Raw genomic sequence first — 20,314 nt, 5'->3', positions numbered from 1 at the left:
TGGCATTTAATGGTTTCATTTATATTACACAACAGCCAGAACTCGCAAAGACCACACTCATAACAATAGTCAAAATGTAATCTTGTCTCATACAACAGTATTGATATAACAGCAATATCACACAGCCCACTTTCAAGAGTGCCTGGATCCTTTCATTACACATGTGAGTTTGTAACTTGCTGTCCCAGTATTTCTGGAAGTATACCGTTTCTAAAAAACCACTCAACTTTAGGGATAACATCATCCCAAAGTTCAAGATCGGGCAAAATCCTTTCAACAAAAATGTCATTGTGGTTCCACACAACAAAATCACAGTACTCAGCGTCTACAATGTGAAGCTGTCCCTGAACTTGGTAGTAGTAGTCATGAGTCCGGCCCAGCATGACTTTATCCCCATCATTGATGAGGCAGAAGCCCTTTTCCCCAGCACACAAGCGCAGATTGGCTTCATCTTGGTGAGAGTGTGGACACTAAAATCACACAGAGAAGGACATGTGAACAATAGATTAACAAATATATACATATTGTTATACATTATACATATTGTTATATACAGTACATTATACATATTGTTATATACATTATATACATATATAAATATATACATTTTGATGATGTGCAATATAGCCTAGAGCGTTCAAATCAGAGGCTAGGAAAAATGCATGTTATTTTCAAATTATGACAATATAATATTTGATGTAAAAACCATACTGGACCCACCCGCTGACAAAAAAGTTGTACGCCTCCAGACTTTTAAATGCCTTCATTTGCTGTCTGGTGTAGTACGATGTCTGAAGGACCAGATAGTTGGTGATGTCAACAGCCTCCACTGTCGGCAAATCTTCAAGTTCGACCGAAAACTCACTCATCTTCATGAGGATCGGGTCACGTCCAACATATCTGTTTACTAACTTTACTACTCTCTGCAACGGTTTCCTCCATACCCTTACAGAAAAAAACACATGAAACACATGTGCAAAAACTCATGTGATCACATGCACATTTGATTTTGCACATGTGAAATTTAACATGTAAAAACATGTGATTGTGCACATGTGAAATATGTGGATCACATGTGAAACGTGTTTTGCACATGGGAAATGTGTGCTTTTGGAACATTTGCACATGTGAGTACATGTGAAACATGTAAAATTCCCATGTGAAACCTATAATTACATGTGAAACCAATGATCACATGTGAAACGTAAAATTCCCATTAGAGACCCATGGAATAACATTTGAAACCCATCAACAATCTATGTTAAACCTACACCACATGTAAACCTGCAACTTCATGTGAAACCCATGTAAAAATCATTCAGCAAAATACCACAGAAAACGGTAGGCCTACCATGTTCTTTTGTACGGCCTATAGCCATGTTTCCCAACATTAAAACAAATAATTCAAATTGAGCTTTTATTTCATTTCAAAAATATGCAGTACAAATTGAATGTTTAAAACAAACAAAGCAAAACCAAATTAAAATTATACATTAAAAAAAGCCTCTAAAACGATTATGTATAAGGGCATGTGTGTGTATTGTGTGTTTGTGAACGTGTGTAGTCTCAGTCCTCTGTGCCTCCTTCAGCAGGCATCCTGTTTTGGGATAGAAAAACAATCAAAGATTAGGGCAGTGCAAACACAAGTCTATCCTGATAAACTAAGCAAAGTAAATAGGGTCAATCAGAGCAAATAATGCAAAAGTGCTGCTTCAGGGTGTAACATCTCGGTGCTCTTTGGTTGTTTGGGATAATTAAGGTATAAGAACTTAGGAACTCCAAGGCACCCGAAGTAAGTAGAAAAAGTTAAAAAGCCTTTATTTCATTCATGGCTTAAACATTAAAATTGGTGACAGATCCACCTACGCGTTGGGTAATTTTGATTTCATGATATACGTTTTATTTTAAGGTTGAAAAAAAGGTGTTTGAAGCTGCTTTTGATTTTCACAGATGACTGATTTGCTGTGTTCGGATTTAAAGACCGTTAGCTATTAAGCCTATATATTTTTAGTGATATTATTATTATTATTAATTTGTAATTGTATTGTTAATAGTGTCATTAAATGTTTTGTGAATATGCTATGGAAACAAAAAATGCGGGTGAACAGCAATGTCGTTTTCATCTTGGCTTAAAACAACTGTATAAGAGTGATGCGTCTCTTTTATAAAAAGCACTTTTGACAATTTGTGAATAAATCACAAAATAGACTGAGGAATAGACTGATGTTGGATCATCTGAAGATTACCTTTCTGCTCGTCTCCTCAGATCTTTTAACTTCTGTGCCATGCAGACCTTGATCTCAGTGCCTCCGATGCCTGGGTGTGTCTTTTTGACATGGTCTGTAAGAAATGAGATTGATAATATTCAAATTTGAAAACAAGTTTGGAGTTAGTTGCCAAAGAGAGCCTAAATAATACAATAATCCAGACTGTGTAAAACAGATGTCAGTGTTTCATCCAAGAGTGCAAAAGTATTATTTTCATTAGAGTATGTTTGCTTTGGAGATGTGAAAAATAATTTTTTTGTGTGCTAAAGGAGTCATGAAATGGATAATCAAAATATTCTTGATATATACACATTTAAGAGGTGAGATTAGAAAATTATATTTTTAGTGCAAAACACTTTGCAAACTTTATGAACTCCAGGAACAAAATATAAAATACCGAAACTGCATTTAAAGTGTCAACGATTTTGATTTCTGACCATTAAGGAGAGAATGTACAGTGAAATGACAACACCACATGATGTGACATAACTGCCAGATTCAAACTGTGCTTTCGCATTATGGTTGGTGCTGAGCCAAAGACGGACGTGCTCAGCACTTTTCATATATCACAACTATTGATATAACTATTGATGTGCTGCTACTTTAAGAAAGCAGGTAGAAGAATTACTACACCGTGTTGTTTGTCTCTTCAGACTTGCCATAGTTCTCAATGCATGCAACAACCCTGAAGCACAGCTGAGCACTTTTCATCATCTTTTACATGTTTTTTCTTCATAACTCTGAAGAACTTATGTCTGTAAGTGATGGTTAAAGTTGCATTTTCATGACAACCTTAAGTAAAGCCCCTTTGAATTACATATTTGTGTGAAACCTGTTAAAAACGGTAAAGAAGCTAATCGCGTTAGCCTGTCTATGGAGTTAGCATTCATGCTAATCGCTATACAACCATTCAAGAGTTTTTCAAGAGTTTTATTTGTCACATACACAATTATACCGAGTATAACCAGCAGTGAAATGTAGGTAAACATTTCCATTAAACGATGTGTGGTTAATGGGTAAATTTAGTGTGTTACTGTATTTTGTGCTTTTCAAAGTAGTATTTAATCCTGTGTTAATAAGAATTCAACCCAATCAAGTTTATTAATATGTACATTTGTATTTCTGTATTGCAGTTTCACAGTGCTTCTGATAAAGCACCCTAAACGTCCTATGCTTCCTGGGTGTTTATTGAAGAACCTGTTAGCTGTCTGCCAAGCTAGAAGTCCTACCCAAATTTTAGTAAGGGCAGAACAATTGATAAAAAATATTTAAACATGCTTACCAATTATTAGCTGCACTTTTTCTAGGTCAAGGCTCTTTCTTTTTTCACCAACAACCCCTTTTTTTCCAGTGACGGAGCATGTTGCCATCTCTTCGAAAGAGAAAATCGAGTCCATTAAAGTTCTGGTTAACTTTTTGTAACCCTCACATCTTTGAGCCTGATCCAACGCAACTGGATTCATTAAGTCAGTTACAGACTTGTTCTGCAAAACAAAAACAAAAAAACATTCACAGAATTGTCAACATTGTGTTTGTTATTTTCTAATGATTAAATCACAATTAACTTCCTGTTTTCTTCAACTTTCACTAGGCAGCAAAAATCTACCATTAAACTTGAAAGAAAATGAAGATTGATATCAACTGATATGACATTTTTTTTTATATGATACCTTTTACATAGATATATAAACAGACGACGACAACACACGTGCATTATATTGCATTGCATATAATGTGTGCTGGTCAACTTTTTATTAAGAAAAAAAATCAAGAAACCACTAGAAAACAGTAATAAAAAAAACTTTGTGTGTACAATTTAGATAGGCTACTTAATTTATTATTCCAATATCCAAATATGATACTTAACACCACAGGGAACTTACAAAAATATAACTAATATTATTTTATTGCATTTGTATTAGTTGTTTGAAGAATAAAAAAAAAACAATTGGTCGGTCTTAACGCAAGTTTACAACCGTCAAGTCGGTCCTAAATTGTCGGGTTACGGCAAACAAGAATATTTTTATGGCCTGAAATCACTTCTCCTAAATGTAAATTATACCTTTATCTCGCCAGTTTGGTAAGGAGTGGTTAGGTGGGTTTTAGAAGTGGGTACTGGGTGGCGTGGGGCCGACTGAGCTGCCTGAATGGCATCTTTGACAGCTTTTGTGATTGTATCCGCAAGTCCTACATTCAAATCAAAGGAATGAACAGTTAACACACATCAGTCGAGTTGTGACTTATTAGTTTTTATATTATTAAAATATTATAATCAGTTCCTCCAGTTTTTCACTATTAATATTATTTTCATGAGAATAAAGATGTTTATGTCAGTGAGTGGTCAGTGTGAAACAATGCAAAGGCGATACATGTATGAATGATCAAATTAAAATAGTTCACCCAAAAATCTAAATTTTGTCATCACTTACTCACCCTCAAGCTGTTCCAAACCTCTTTTGTTTAAGAAAGAAACTCGTACAGGTTTGTAACAACTTGAGGGTGAATTTTTGGGTGCACATTTCTTGAAATTACCACCACAAAATCAGTCATTTTGATCGCAAAACTGGAATGGAAATGCTTACCCTCTTGCATTTGAAAATTTTATTTTCTCAAACGTCTTATCTCCTTTTCCTTTTCCGTGCCTCTCCTCAAGCTCCTTTATATCATTTTTGTAGTCTCTCTATCAGTGTAGAAAGAGGAAAAGTGTACAAGACAAAGAAAATAGAGAAAGCCACTTGAAGTGCTGAAGAACTTTCTAGAATCTTGTAATTATGAAAAGATATCTCTGTTATCTGTTGCTCAGGTAGACAACTAGCGTAAAGAATTGTGTTTTGTTTTTCCCTCACCATGTACTGCCTATTAGTGACATATGCATGAAAAAGACCCTTTTGCCACATAAATAAGTGTAAACACATCAGATTCGTTTACATTTACCTTAGGCCGTTTTGGAGTCCAGATTGCATCATGCACTGGAGTCATGGAGTCATCCTCTGTCTGAAAAACAAGTGTATGGAGTGTAAAGGGTCAGCTGTAATCATGAATAATTAAACAGGTTCCATCCAAAATAGTTTGAAGCTCAAGTGTGTAAAAACTTCTATGATAAACATATGACCAGTGGCGTCTCGTCGAGGCAAGGGAGGCACAGCCTACCCCAGATTTTGATGTGAAAATGGGAGAAGGTGACGCTTCTTAGCAATCACGCCACTGGCCTTGTGCCGTTCTCTCAGAGTAGCTCCAGAGTGCAGTCTGGACGATGGAGCGGGGCGACACATTAAGGAGGGGCGACACGTGTTGCTCTGCCCACCCCCAATTTCATTGGCTTATGATACAGCGGAGCTTATTGATGTAGAAGTTTGCTCATGAGCATTCTTTTATATACGTTTTTATGTATGATCTACGCTGTTTGGCTGTACTACAGAAATATTAAGTGCTAACAACAGCGATTTTAGTTAGAATCAATTAGCAAATGTGTTTTATTTAATTTTTTTTACTTATGACGAATTAGTTAGAGTAAGTTCCTATCAAACGCTTGGTGGGGCATCTCCGAGTATTCAGGCAGAACAGAACAGTTTAATATGAGCGGCTCATGAATTAAGTCCTCAGAACAAATTCTTAATTCGTATAGTCCTAATGGCACGTTAAATTAACTCATATATTATTGCACTTTTCACAGTACACGAAGCAGGCATACTTAAACATTGAGCAGTTTTAGCTGGGCGATGCTGATAAAAATGATCCACTGTTTGAGATTTAGCTGTTTTGTATAATTAATATTTACATGTAGCCTATATTCTTTATTTTAGGATCGATGGATAAGCACAAACTTCATTCATTGTAGTTCAGGAAGACATAGGACAAAACCGCAAATGGTTTTAATTTAAAGAACAACACTGCGGTGACAAATAAGACAATAATACCAAATAGCCCATCAGCGTGAACTGGGGTATGATGTGTGGATAATGGGAATAAAAACCTTGCTGAAACACACACTCATTTATTATTTATTTGCATATAGGCCTAAATGTTTTTGTTTACTAAAAGAGCTGTTATTAAATCTGACCTACAGCAAATATTATTATTAATGTGCTTTAGTGCGTATTTAAACATTTATTTATACTTTTATATATAGACTATATGCACAAATTAAATTACTGGTTTTGTGGCTCAATCCTTTAAAAATAACCAATCACTGTACTATATTAGGCCTACAGATGTTAGATTTTTAGTAGCTATATAGTCTTTAATAAATAAATAAAAATATTATTCCCAGAGAAGGTCTTTTCTTAAAAGTGCTCACGCACCGTTTGCACAGATTCACAGCGCCGTGTTATTTAATATTTGATATTTACGCAGGTCTATATGGCTACAATGATCGAGTGTTAATAACTGAATCTAAATTCATCCCGTACACAGATTAACACACACACACACACAATGAGGGTGTGGATACAAAAATTATTGGATTTTTAATATTTGATGTCACGGACACTTATTTACTATAAGATAGGAAACTTTAAAAAACTGTAAGAGAATCGATATATGTTCAAATATTTTATTGAGATATAAACAAGGAAACATTGAGCTTCTCATGAAAATATTTATTTGCACTTTATAACCTACAAGTTTGTGACGCATTGAGCAACATAGGCTAACTCATCTCTATAAATAACAACAAAAAACGGTTGTGCTTTAAAACATAATTTAAAACATATTTGCGTTATATAACAAATTATATTTGTGTTTGTCCATATTTAAAATACAGTAAATTATCACCATTTGCGTATAAAATCCCAATTTAGTGCTGATCCGTGGTTTCCGATCCTCAAGGAAATATGAATGAAGCGCTATAACCTGAAGAACCCGGAGGTGCTGTCATCAAAAGTTTATTTTTAAATAATGACTAAAATTTAAAATGACTAAAAATTTAAAATCTGACTAAAATTACTATGGTTACTAAACAGATAATAATTAAAGCCTGTGATTCTAGAGTTAGAACATATTTCTGTAGCATGTCCAAATCAATTTTACAAAATTGTACACAAAGGAATGCGCATGCTCGGGTCTATACCAATAAGGTTTGCCGTGTTATAAACCAATGAAATTGGGGGTGGGCGGGGCGACATATTGGGCGGGGCGACACGTGTCGCTCCGCCCACCCCCAATTCCATCGTCCAGACTGCACTCTGGAGTACTTGTTCTCTCATGGCTCTCGCCCCGCCCTGCTTGTCACACTAATGCCTGGTTCAGATTACACGATTTTGGCACGATCCGTTTGACATAGGGTGTCATGGGGATTCGCAAACTACAACGGGCGTCGGGACGCAAGATTCGATCGTTTCATCTCGTATAGTGGATGACAACCTACGTCACGTCTGCGATGCTTCACGACATCACGACAAAAAGACTAGCATGTTAAATTTAACAGTCCTCCACGACGACGGCGCGCGAGTGAGTGATTGAGGGAGAGTGAGTGAGTGAGTGAGTGAGAGTGTGAGTGAGTGAGCGAGTGTATGACTGTGTGTGTGCGTGTGAGTGCGTGTGTGAGTAAGAGAGCGTGTGTGTGTGTGTGAGAGAGAGAGAGTGAGTGAGTGAGTGAGCGTGAGTGTGTGTGAGTGAGCGAGTGTGTGACTGTGTGTGTGCGTGTGAGTGAGTGTGTGAGTAAGAGAGCGCGTGTGTGTGTGTGTGTGTGAGAGAGAGAGTGAGTGAGTGAGCGTGAGTGTGTGTGAGTGAGCGAGTGTGTGACTGTGTGTGTGCGTGTGAGTGAGTGTGTGAGTAAGAGAGCGTGTGTGTGTGTGTGAGAGAGAGAGTGAGTGAGTGAGCGTGAGTGTGTGTGTGTGAGTGAGTGCGTGTGTGAGTGAGTGCGGGTAGGCTATGTGAGTGAGTGTGTGTATGTGCGAGTGAATGAGTGTGTGAGACGGCTCGCGATGACTGGTGGGAAAACAACGTGTAGTCTGACATGTTTCTTGTCCACGACATGACAAGATTTTTAGGAGTCAAAATTGTGTAATCTGACACAGTGACTATCGTAACAGACAAACAAATCGTGTAATCTGAACCAGGCATAAGTTTTCATGGGACTCAAGACTCAGCAACAGCAGTCAGCTTCACTAAACGGTCCAGTGCGCTCACTCAGACATTTAAGAAGGGATGGAAGTCAAGTGATAGGTGAGTGAAATTATATTTGTATTGTGTTGTATGTGTGTATTTTTCCACAACTTCTGTCTTAAAGTGACCAAAAGAGCCATTTAAAGCAGTTAGGCAAATAATAATAACAATCATCATCATACTCGGCAGGGGATCCGCAGACATTTCAATATAGTGTGCCTCCTCCATGAGCCGTCACTGCATATGACATACAACAAATCATCAATAAATTATATCTAACTAAATTAAAATAAAAAGTCATTGAACAGGAAGAGACCAGATGAACGTGTTTGGACAACATCTGCACCTGAGGAGACTCATGCTCGTCCTCGGAGTGAGTAGCTTATCTTCCTCAGTTAGCCCTTTCACACATACAGAGTTTTCCGGAACATTACCGGTAAATTGCCGTAAAGAGATCATGTGTGAACAGGACCTTTTCAAAAATACCGGTAAACTCGTTCTGGCAATTTACCGGTATGAGAAGTTGTAACATTACCAGTAAATTGCCGGAATTCTGCTGTGTGTGAACGCAGAAGGAAAATTACCAGTATGAGCACGTACGAGTTCAGAACGCGCTGACGTAAGACTCTACTCCGGGCCAAATGTAACACACAGATGACGCATTCACTCCACTCTTCCCCATGTATCCGCCCATGTCCGTCGCACAGACCTCTGCATTTGTGTAACATAAGTGTTTTTTTTGTTTGTTTGTTTTTTAACTGTTCACATTTACTTAAGAAAAAACCTGGATACTCGCCAGGACAGCCATTTTTGCGAAATTTTGTGTGTATTTCGCCACTTAAGTACAACAGATAATCTACGTAAAATAACTCAATATGATACTCGCTAGGCGGCTTTGGATGTGACTGTGAGCGCTCAGCCTTGAAACAGCCTCTGGAGAGCGCGAGTACCTATTGGCTTTAAAAGACGTGCAAATTATACGTTTTTGTGACGATGCAACAATGACCCGATTAAGCAAGGGACAATTTTGTCAACTGTCCCGAAATGCGAGCGAAAGTCTTGGATCGGTGTGCAGCTGATGTGAAGCCGCTTTGAGAGAGAGAAAGAGAGAAGACGTGGTGCAGCTGAATCACTCACACTGTTTTCAAATGACTGATTTAATCTGCTAGTTTGTGTGGATTTATTTACTCATATAACCTACTTGCTATCTTGAATAAATGTTTGCAGGAATTTCCCTCATTATAAACTTGAGATCTGCGGGGATGAGTACAACTATGTAGCTAATATACACACAATCCCCCACGAAATTCTGGACATGATTAATCATAACTAAAATTAGAAATAAAATGACATTTTTTTTCAGTTTCCCCCCTGGCCTGGAAATGGCTGTTTTCAAAATTTAATAAAATCAACTGATGCACGCTGTTAATCACTTAAACCGGCCACCAGTGTGATCGGCTGAATGCTCCGTTACCTCTCCCTCCTCTAATCACATGCCGTATCCATCACCCGCTTTGTTCCGGGACCTCAAAATGTTCAAATTAAACACTGGTTTGTAGTCATCTATTACGATGTCTCTGGGACAAAAGCAGCTGCATGAATGCAAAAGTTTGAAACAAAAATGAAACCATCAACAAAAAGACTGACTGCATACCCTCCATGTTTACAAATACAAGCGCAGCTATTGGAGGTTAATGATGTCACGGAATTTACCAGTATTTTGGATGGATGTGTGAATGGTGCTTTTCCGGAAAAAAGACGGAACGTCGTTGCCTGTGTGGACAGCGCATTTTTTAATTTACCGGTAAAGTCGTTCCGGTAATTTTACGGCAATTTACTGGTATTACTGTGTGAAAGGGGCTAATATCTACTGTAGTCTGACAAAACAGTAAGTGCATTGCAAAGGGGAAGGCAGAAGAGAATATAATGTAGACCAAAGTAATAGAAAGGAGGCAAAAATTAGAGAAATTGCCAATTAACCCTAAAACAGGCAACGTGACCTGGGAGTCACATAGCTTTTATTGTCTTTTTTGGGGCATAAGAACTATTTTTTCATCAAATCCTTTTATCATTTATCACAGCCTGGTCTGTGTTGATTATGCTGGTCACATGATTTGCTTCAATTTTTTTGTGATAAATTAGTCGGCCTGACCTAAATCCAACATGGCTACCTGTGGTGCAGGACATTCAGATTTTGAGGAAAGTAAATATATATTAAACTTACTTTTCTTCTGGAAAAATAATAATACATTAATACTGCTAACGTTAATTGTGAACATAAGGTGCTGAAGAGGAAAATTTATTAATATATGTTGTTATTTAGCACGTTTTGAAATATATGTGACTCCTGAGTCACGTTGCCTGTTTAGGGTATAAAAAAGGGATTAACCCTAATTTTGACCATCTTTGTGTTTTGAGTTTTTAATTCACTACATTACAATTAATCCTAATCTAATCATGACAAACTATATTGTTGGAAAGGTCTAAGACTCCTAAATAGATATTTTAGCACTGTTATTTGTTACAAATTATGTAGGAACCTTAATAGAATTTATGACAAGAGTGCACCTCAAAAAAATCTACATCATAACAGGAGTTCTGGCGTTTGTCACAAAAAGTCGACTCACATTTTTAATAATTGAAACTTTGGTTTTCATGCTAAAAGTTCATAACAAAATTAACATATAATCTAGTATTTGTCAATAAAAAAATTATAAAATAATATTTCTCTAAAAAGTATAATATATTTATTATCCTCTAAAATATAATATTATATTTTTATCGCCCTTTATTACATCACATATGTTAGTAAATCTTACAAACTCAGAATTCATCCTGTAAAAACCGTTTTGAAATTGGACGTTGGGTTACCATAGAAACGGTACTCTTTAACTTATGTCCAGATGATATAAAAAAAGGACAAATGTTTTTTTTTTTGCTTATCATTTTCCACTCGTGCCTGTTTAAGGGTTAAGAATCATGTTAGATTTGACTATTATAGAGGTCATATATCTCAATGTAACATACCTTTGGTTTTGATGGAGTCGCCATTTTGTGCGTCTCTATCCACTGACACTCAGCCTTTTTAATTTGCCCAAGGCTCTCTGTATTCAAACAAAGCAAAAGTGATTATAAAAGTGTTGAGCAGAATCTTTAACATATATTAAAAACCATGAGGAAAATAACTAATCAAAAGCACATAACGTTAGTAACGTTATTTCTTAATAGCGAGGCTAATACAGTAACGTTAACGTAACATTAATCTAACGTTAGTTTAACTAAAAAACGTTCGCAATCTTGCTAGCTAACGTTAAATTCGTCACAAAATCACTTAACAAATCTACCAAATCGTTGTCTGAAGGTTAAGTAACAATGAGCTGGTCATCATTGACCATAAAATTGTGCTAAATATTAATTGATTCACTTACCATTAACAGCGAGTATTTGGGCCGGAAAAGCTTTCCAGCCGCATTTAGGTGGTTTTACTCCAACCGCTCCGTGTTCCACCAGGCCAATCCTCTTTGGGTCATTTAACATTTTTCTGTCCTTCACATGCTTCTCCAAGCCCACACTTACTCGGTTTTCTTTTGCCCATTTTACGAGCACATACATGGCTGCAGCGTTCTTGACTTCTATCTACGTTATATACTATCTCTATTACATACGTACTTATTTTCTCTTTGATATGATTTTGCAACAGGCAGCAAAAAAGAGCGCCAATTGTAGCCAATCAGATCCGTCGGAAAAAGAAAAGAAAAAAACATTTGCGTCATAATTTCTGTCGTTTGGCGCCCACACACACTGAAGGAAGATTTGAAGTTAGAGGACTTTAAAATGGAGCCGTCTAAGAAAAGAAGGAGATTTTAAAGCTTGTATATTTAAGTTAAGTAATTTCACTTTAATGACAATAAATAGGTAATTTGCATTGTCATGTAAGTGAAATTATTGAACTTAAATATACGAGCTTGATAAAAATGATCATTCCAGAAGAAAATTTCAGATAGCACTTAAGAGGCTTTTCCATCTGAACTCTTCATATATATATATTTCTTTTTTATATGAACTTCACAATTTTCATCTAACTCAATATTGGTGCCATTGAATTACTTTTTTTTTATTTATGTGGATTTGTATGTTGCAATCCTGTAATTGTGAATAGTTCTTCAAAACATATTGTATAACTAAGAATCTGCATCTGGTTAACATCAATTAACATCTGAGAATGCCTGGTTACAAGTGTCAGCCTACGGGGAAAAAGCCCATATGTAACATTGCCCCTTGATGATTTCTATATATATATATATATATATATATATATATATATATATATATATATATATATATATATATATATACAGGTCCTTTTCAAAAAATTAGCATATTGTGATAAAGTTCATTATTTTCTGTAATGTACTGATAAACATTAGACTTTCATATATTTTAGATTCATTACAACACAACTGAAGTAGTTCAAGCCTTTTATTGTTTTAATATTGATGATTTTGGCATACAGCTCATGAAAACCCAAAATTCCTATCTCAAAAAATTAGCATATTATGAAAAGGTTCTCTAAACGAGCTATTAACCTAATCATCTGAATCAACTAATTAACTCTAAACACCTGCAAAAGATTCCTGAGGCTTTTAAAAACTCCCAGCCTGGTTCATTACTCAAAACCGCAATCATGGGTAAGACTGCCGACCTGACTGCTGTCCAGAAGGCCATCATTGACACCCTCAAGCAAGAGGGTAAGACACAGAAAGACATTTCTGAACGAATAGGCTGTTCCCAGAGTGCTGTATCAAGGCACCTCAGTGGGAAGTCTGTGGGAAGGAAAAAGTGTGGCAGAAAACGCAGCACAACGAGAAGAGGTGACCGGACCCTGAGGAAGATTGTGGAGAAGGACCGATTCCAGACCTTGGGGGACCTGCGGAAGCAGTGGACTGAGTCTGGAGTAGAAACATCCAGAGCCACCGTGTACAGGCGTGTGCAGGAAATGGGCTACAGGTGCCGCATTCCCCAGGTCAAGCCACTTTTGAACCAGAAACAGCGGCAGAAGCGCCTGACCTGGGCTACAGAGAAGCAGCACTGGACTGTTGCTCAGTGGTCCAAAGTACTTTTTTCGGATGAAAGCAAATTTTGCATGTCATTCAGAAATCAAGGTGCCAGAGTCTGGAGGAAGACTGGGGAGAGGGAAATGCCAAAATGCCTGAAGTCCAGTGTCAAGTACCCACAGTCAGTGATGCTGGTGTTGGTCCACTGTGTTTTATCAAGGGCAGGGTCAATGCAGCTAGCTATCAGGAGATTTTGGAGCACTTCATGCTTCCATCTGCTGAAAAGCTTTATGGAGATGAAGATTTCATTTTTCAGCACGACCTGGCACCTGCTCACAGTGCCAAAACCACTGGTAAATGGTTTACTGACCATGGTATTACTGTGCTCAATTGGCCTGCCAACTCTCCTGACCTGAACCCCATAGAGAATCTGTGGGATATTGTGAAGAGAAAGTTGAGAGACGCAAGACCCAACACTCTGGATGAGCTTAAGGCCGCTATCGAAGCATCCTGGGCCTCCATAACACCTCAGCAGTGCCACAGGCTGATTGCCTCCATGCCACGCCGCATTGAAGCAGTCATTTCTGCAAAAGGATTCCCGACCAAGTATTGAGTGCATAACTGAACAGAATTATTTGAAGGTTGACTTTTTTTTTTGTATTAAAAACACTTTTCTTTTATTGGTCGGATGAAATATGCTAATTTTTTGAGATAGGAATTTTGGGTTTTCATGAGCTGTATGCCAAAATCATCAATATTAAAACAATAAAAGGCTTGAACTACTTCAGTTGTGTTGTAATGAATCTAAAATATATGAAAGTCTAATGTTTATCAGTACATTACAGAAAATAATGAACTTTATCACAATATGCTAATTTTTTGAAAAGGACCTGTATATGTGTGTATATGTGTGTATATATTTATTTTTTATAAGAACTTCACAATAATTTTCATCTGACTCAATATTAGTGCCAGTGAATGACTTTTTTTGATGTGGATGTTGCAATCCTGTAATTCTGAATTGTTCTTCAAAACATATTGTATAACTAAGAATCCGCATCTGGTTAGTATTTTTACTTTGATCAATAGCTCATTCTGTCAAAATAAAAATTTTAGAAAGCCTATCACATTTGTGGTGTATGTATCGCCTTTTAATTTATCGACATTGCCTTTTTATTTACAAAATGTGTGCTTGTCAGTAGAGTCCTGCGCAGGTTTGGGTACCCGATGGGTGACCCGCAAATTGTGCTCAAACTCCTGAAAAATATCCAACTGTGTCAGGTGCGGGTCGGGTTGGACACGGGGGAAACACGGGTCTAAACACGGGTCTAAAACAATCATGTGCAAACGTAAAAATATATGCATATTTTTAGGAACACATCTACAAAAATATGCCTGTATTTCAAGTTGATAAAATAATTTAGAAATAGACGAAATTGCGTGGCATATAGTGTTGTAGCCGCGTCTGTTCGATGTTTGGGTATTTGTTCATTAACATATAACATTTTAATTATGAATGAGTTTCAAAAGATCCGAGTCAGTAAAATGATCTGAACTTCGCATTACAATGAAGCTGAAAATGTACAGTATTTGTGACGTGTGTAACATGATTCACATGTTAAAACCTATTAAAACATGTTCAAATATATTTCACATGTGCTCCATATTATAACCTATAGTAACATGTTTTCCACATGTGCCATGTGCTCCATTATGTTCACGTTATCACATGTTGTTCACATATGGTGACATGAGGTCACACGTGATCACACGTGATAACATGTGAAATTCATGTGTTTTTTCTGTAAGGGTAGACGTATTCTCCATCTTTACTTCCTGCCCTCCATCTGAAATCGCCCCGCCTTCGCCATCATAATCACGTGACTGAAACCCAGCTATCAAATGTAGGCTAAATATTGTCAGTGCACTTAACTAAACTAAATTTCAAAATTTAACATGACTATAATAATAATAACAACAATAACATACTGGTTAATGCAAAATTTTAGCCAAATAATCCAACGATTAATATTTGTGTAAAGAAATTTATTGGTCAAAACTATACTAACACAACAACATATAGCAATATTAACACATCACTGGGTTAGCTTCTGGGTAATTTTTAACACCTTTTTTTAAGCTAGGCATTTCATTTAGACATGTTTACTAAATGTATAGTTTTATAAAATTGCTGTAGGCTACAGTAAAATCTGTCAAATACCAACTGCAAGATGCAGTGTCTACACTGTTGCCCAACCCACAAAAACATGAAAACGTGTGTGTTATGATCATATCCAAAATTAAAAAGGTACAATAGTAAAGATAATAGAATATTGCCTAAGTATTAATCCAGACGTTTATCCAGGCGTTTATTCACACGCACGATATCATACGTCATTGGTCACGGCAAGGTACGCGACGATCGACACGTTGATTGCTTAGTTTGCAAAGCAAATGCATAAAACACACCCCATAGTGTGCGTGTGTGTGTCTGTCTGTGTGTGTGTCTGTGTGTGTGTGTGTGTGTGTGTGTGTTCACAGTGTGTGTGAACACACTTCTCAATGTTGTGTGTGCACTTGGATGGGTTAAATCAAAGCACAAATTCCAAGTATGGGACACCATACTTGGCCACACATCACGTCCTTTCCTGCCTTTTCTTTTCTTTTCTTTTCCTTCCTTTCCTTTGTAAACAAATGCCAAACTGACATAAATCATGTGTAACCCTTTTATATTCCATCATTTTATTATTTACTAACATTTCCGCGTTTACTATTTGCTAAATATAATGCAAAACATATGATTGTGTGATTAAAACACACACACACCGAGACTGTAGATTTCAAAGTCATTATTTCTGTATTATCTTGTTCCAAAATATCTAAATACTAAACTAATTAGAGGCGATCTAGACTAGACTATTGTTTATAGTTTTTTTTTTTTGTTGTTGTTGTTGTTTGTTTTTTTTAGAGTAGAGTCTAATATGTTTGTTTTCACTAAAATCATGAGAAAGTAACATTTGAAATGCATTTGTCCTGTACTTTTATACAGGATGATCTTATTCTCATTTGTAAGTTTGTTTTGTGTTTGTTTGTTTGTTTTTTTACAGTATGTAAAGCATTAAATCATTAACAGTGCCAATGCATTAACTAAAATGTGATGGTGTTAAACATCTATAATTTATTATGAATTCCTTTTCCTTAAAGATTCATGAATGTTTGGAGAAGTTATCACATGTATTAGAGTTTAGCGTTTCTTTGGAGGAAGCACCTCACATGCCGTCTTTTGTGTCTTTTGTTGTGTTTTCTGCTGCTGGAAGATCTTCCCGTCAGGTTGGACGCTCCATGTTATTCTGGATCTGATTCCCATGTCCTGATCCGAGAGGATCTGCTTCATCTAGAGTCCAGATTACATCATTCATTAGTGAACGAGATCAATCTACTGCTGTTTAGACCTCACTGAACTAAAACTATTAAAGGAAAAAAACATTTTTGTTAATTAAAATGAAATAAACACTGTAAATCTTACTCAGTACTTTTTTTCAGTAAAACTAAAATGTAAACATTCTTAGATCAATTTTGTCCCATTTATTCCCAAAAATTCACATATTTTCATATTTTAAGTCATTTTGCTTCTCAGGTAAATGGATCTTGATTTATGGATTGTTAGAAACATGCAAGTGACAAACACACAACAAAATTAACTAATATTAAAATAGAAGCTGGAAAAAAACAAAACAAAAAAAAAAATTCAGAAGAGCATAAAATTATTATCTTCATATTAAACTATGATAGCATATTAATGATATAAAAATAACATGCAGAATCATCTCACCTTCTTCTCTATGGCCTCCATCACTGCGGATTCGTCCAGATGTCCGTCTGATTTGACTGAGAATCTCACACGCTGTATTTTGCTGTTTTCACGGCAGTAGAAAGGCAGTGGATTCGAGCAGGTGTCTGCAGCCATCAGTCCTTCAGTATTGGCTCTAGCACACTCGATTTCGTTCATGTTATCAGGCTGCCCAGACTCCCATTCGACAGAGGACCACGATACACTGGTGTTATCGTGCCATGGGATCCTGTACAGGCCGAACCAGGCATCTTTGATGCTCTTTCCAGAAAGCACCCCTGCGAGGAACGCGTTCTCTGTGTCGTCTGTAATGGTAGCCAGGTCTACGTAGTGTGTTCTGCAGTGAATTTGAGCATTATACCAGTTCATTCTTATTTCAATGTACTTAAACTTGTTCTGAAGTGTGTCTTGTTGGTCTGCAAGGAGTAGATTGGACAGAGAAATATTCTTGAAAATGTAAAGTGGCATACAAAATTAACTATGTGTATAATTTTGTTAATATAAAATATGGACATATTCATCCTAAAAAAAAAAATGGCTTGGAAAGGAATTTTTTCCTTAGTTTGTTTTTTGGTATCATCGACATACTGTAAGTTTTTGTTAATGTTTAAATTTTTTATATATATATATATATATATATATATATATATATATATATATATATATATATATATATGTATATATATATGTATATATATGTATATATATATATGTATATATATATGTATATATATGTATATATATATATGTATATATATATGTATATATATGTGTATATATATATGTATATATATATGTATATATATGTGTATATATATGTATATATATATTGCGAGTTCGAGCCCCCGGCCGGCAGGGATTGTAGGTGGGGGGAGTGAATGTACAGCGCTCTCTCCACCCTCAATACCACGACTGAGGTGCCCTTGAGCAAGGCACCGAACCCCCAACTGCTCCCCGGGCGCTGCAGCATGGCTGCCCACTGCTCCGGGTGTGTGTTCACGGTGTGTGTGTGTGTGTGCATTTGTTCACTACTCACTGCTGTGTGTGTGCACTTGGATGGGTTAAACGCAGAGCACCAATTTCGAGTATGGGTCACCATACTTGACAATACGTCACGACTTCTGTTTCCACTGTAATTTTGGGCAAAGTTTTAGTAATTTTGTAGTGTTGTTATTAAATGCTTATACTTTTTAATCATTTTTGTTTATTCTAGTTTTAGTTATTTTAAACATGAATCTAAATGAAAATGACAAAGAATTTTTTTTTTACTTAACATATTTCAGGTAATAAAAACGATTCTTGATTTTTTAAAAAATTTTTATTATTTTTTTTATGGTTTTATTTAAGTATAATAGCCCTGTTGGAATGGTCTGATGTAATTCACCTCAAGCATCTTTTTCTTCTGTGCTTCTTTCTTATACTAATCAAGCTTGTATTTTAACTATGATATTATGCTTGTGTAGTCCGTGGAACACTTCAATTCAGTTTTCAGACTGTACGGTGCAAATGCAAAAGTAAAAAAAAAAAAAACTTATATATATATATATATATATACACACATACATATACATAGTGGCGGGAGGAGCAAACGACAGACACAGCGGGTGTGGCGTCAACACTATTTTGTTTTTTATTAAACAAAATAGTGTCCAAAAGGGGAAAAAGTGTCCAAATAAATGGGGAATCTGGTGTCCTCGTTGTGCTGCAGAGGGTTGTGAAGGAAGGTTAGTGTTCGGGAAGGAAGGGGCCAGGTAAGGGGCGGAGTCCGGTGGCCGCACGCGCTCCCCTCCTGGTCCGGGGCGCGAGGGGCGGTGGCTTCTGCTCGCGGCTTCATCCTCTGCTGGCCGCGGCACTTCTGGGGGACTCTACGGCCCGGCATCCTGGCCCGTCGGCCGTGTCACGAGTGCGGCGTCATCTGGACTGCGGGTCCGGCGGCTCGCGTCTCTGGCAGCGGCAGGAAATCCCTCAACGCTCCCTTCCTGGACCCACGAGGACACCAGCGTGCATGCACGGGGAAGAGACCGGTCTCCCGAGGAGAGGCGCGCTCGGCGTTTAAACAGCGGCGGTGATGAGGCTCTATTCACATCAGGTGCACCTCATCACACGCCGCCAGCCCTGGGTGTTCAGCGCCCCTCCTCTCTCACACACCCACTCCCGTCGGGAGCCTGGTGAAGGGCGGCGAATACGGGACGGGGTGGTGATGATAGAAAGGGGGGAGGCAGCCGACTCGTCACAATATATATATATATATATATATATATATGTATTAGTTTTGTTTTTGTTTTTTTTCCCCAGTTACTTCGTCAATGTATAATTGCCATTTTCTCTCCTTTTTCAGTTTTGCTTTTATTAAAATAATAAATAAATAAATAAATAAGATGCTCCTTGCTACATTTCTGGACTTGGGAACATTTCAGTTGTGCTGCTGTCTATGCAGGGTCAGACAGCTCTCAGATTCCATCAAAAATATCTTAATATGTGTTCCGAAGATGAACGAAGGTCTTACAGGTTTAAAATGACACGAGGGTGAGTAATTTAGGACAGAATTTTCATTTTTGGCTGAACTAACCCTTTAATGCTGCTGTGTGTATTTTTGTAAGCACTCTGTGATGAGTGAATAAGGATTCTCTATAGTAGGGCTGGGTGATATAGCTAATTAAATTATCATGATATAGTTTTTCATATAATTCGGTATCAATAATTATTGAAAATTTTTATAATTTTTTTAAACAAAGAACAGAAAAAAGGTTTAAATTTAACCACTGTATTTTTAATTAGTTGAATTGGACAGACAAAAGATAATTTGTTTTAACAGTCAAGCACAAAATAAAATGTAAACAAATATCTCCTTTCTCATATTTTATATGTTGATTACCTATTAAGGATACTTTTGGCTTGTTTCCTGAGGCCAGAGGAGAACGCAATGAGCAAAATATTGCAGTGCATTAAATTGTTTATTCAATGCAATGAAATAACGACTATATTTATTAAAAAAAAAGTGCAAAACGTCTAAACTAATATAAATCAAATATACTTTC

This window comes from Barbus barbus (genome assembly GCF_936440315.1).
Source record: "Barbus barbus genome assembly, chromosome: 7".
Classification (NCBI taxonomy): domain Eukaryota; kingdom Metazoa; phylum Chordata; class Actinopteri; order Cypriniformes; family Cyprinidae; genus Barbus; species Barbus barbus.
Note: the sequence above shows the minus strand (reverse complement) of the source record.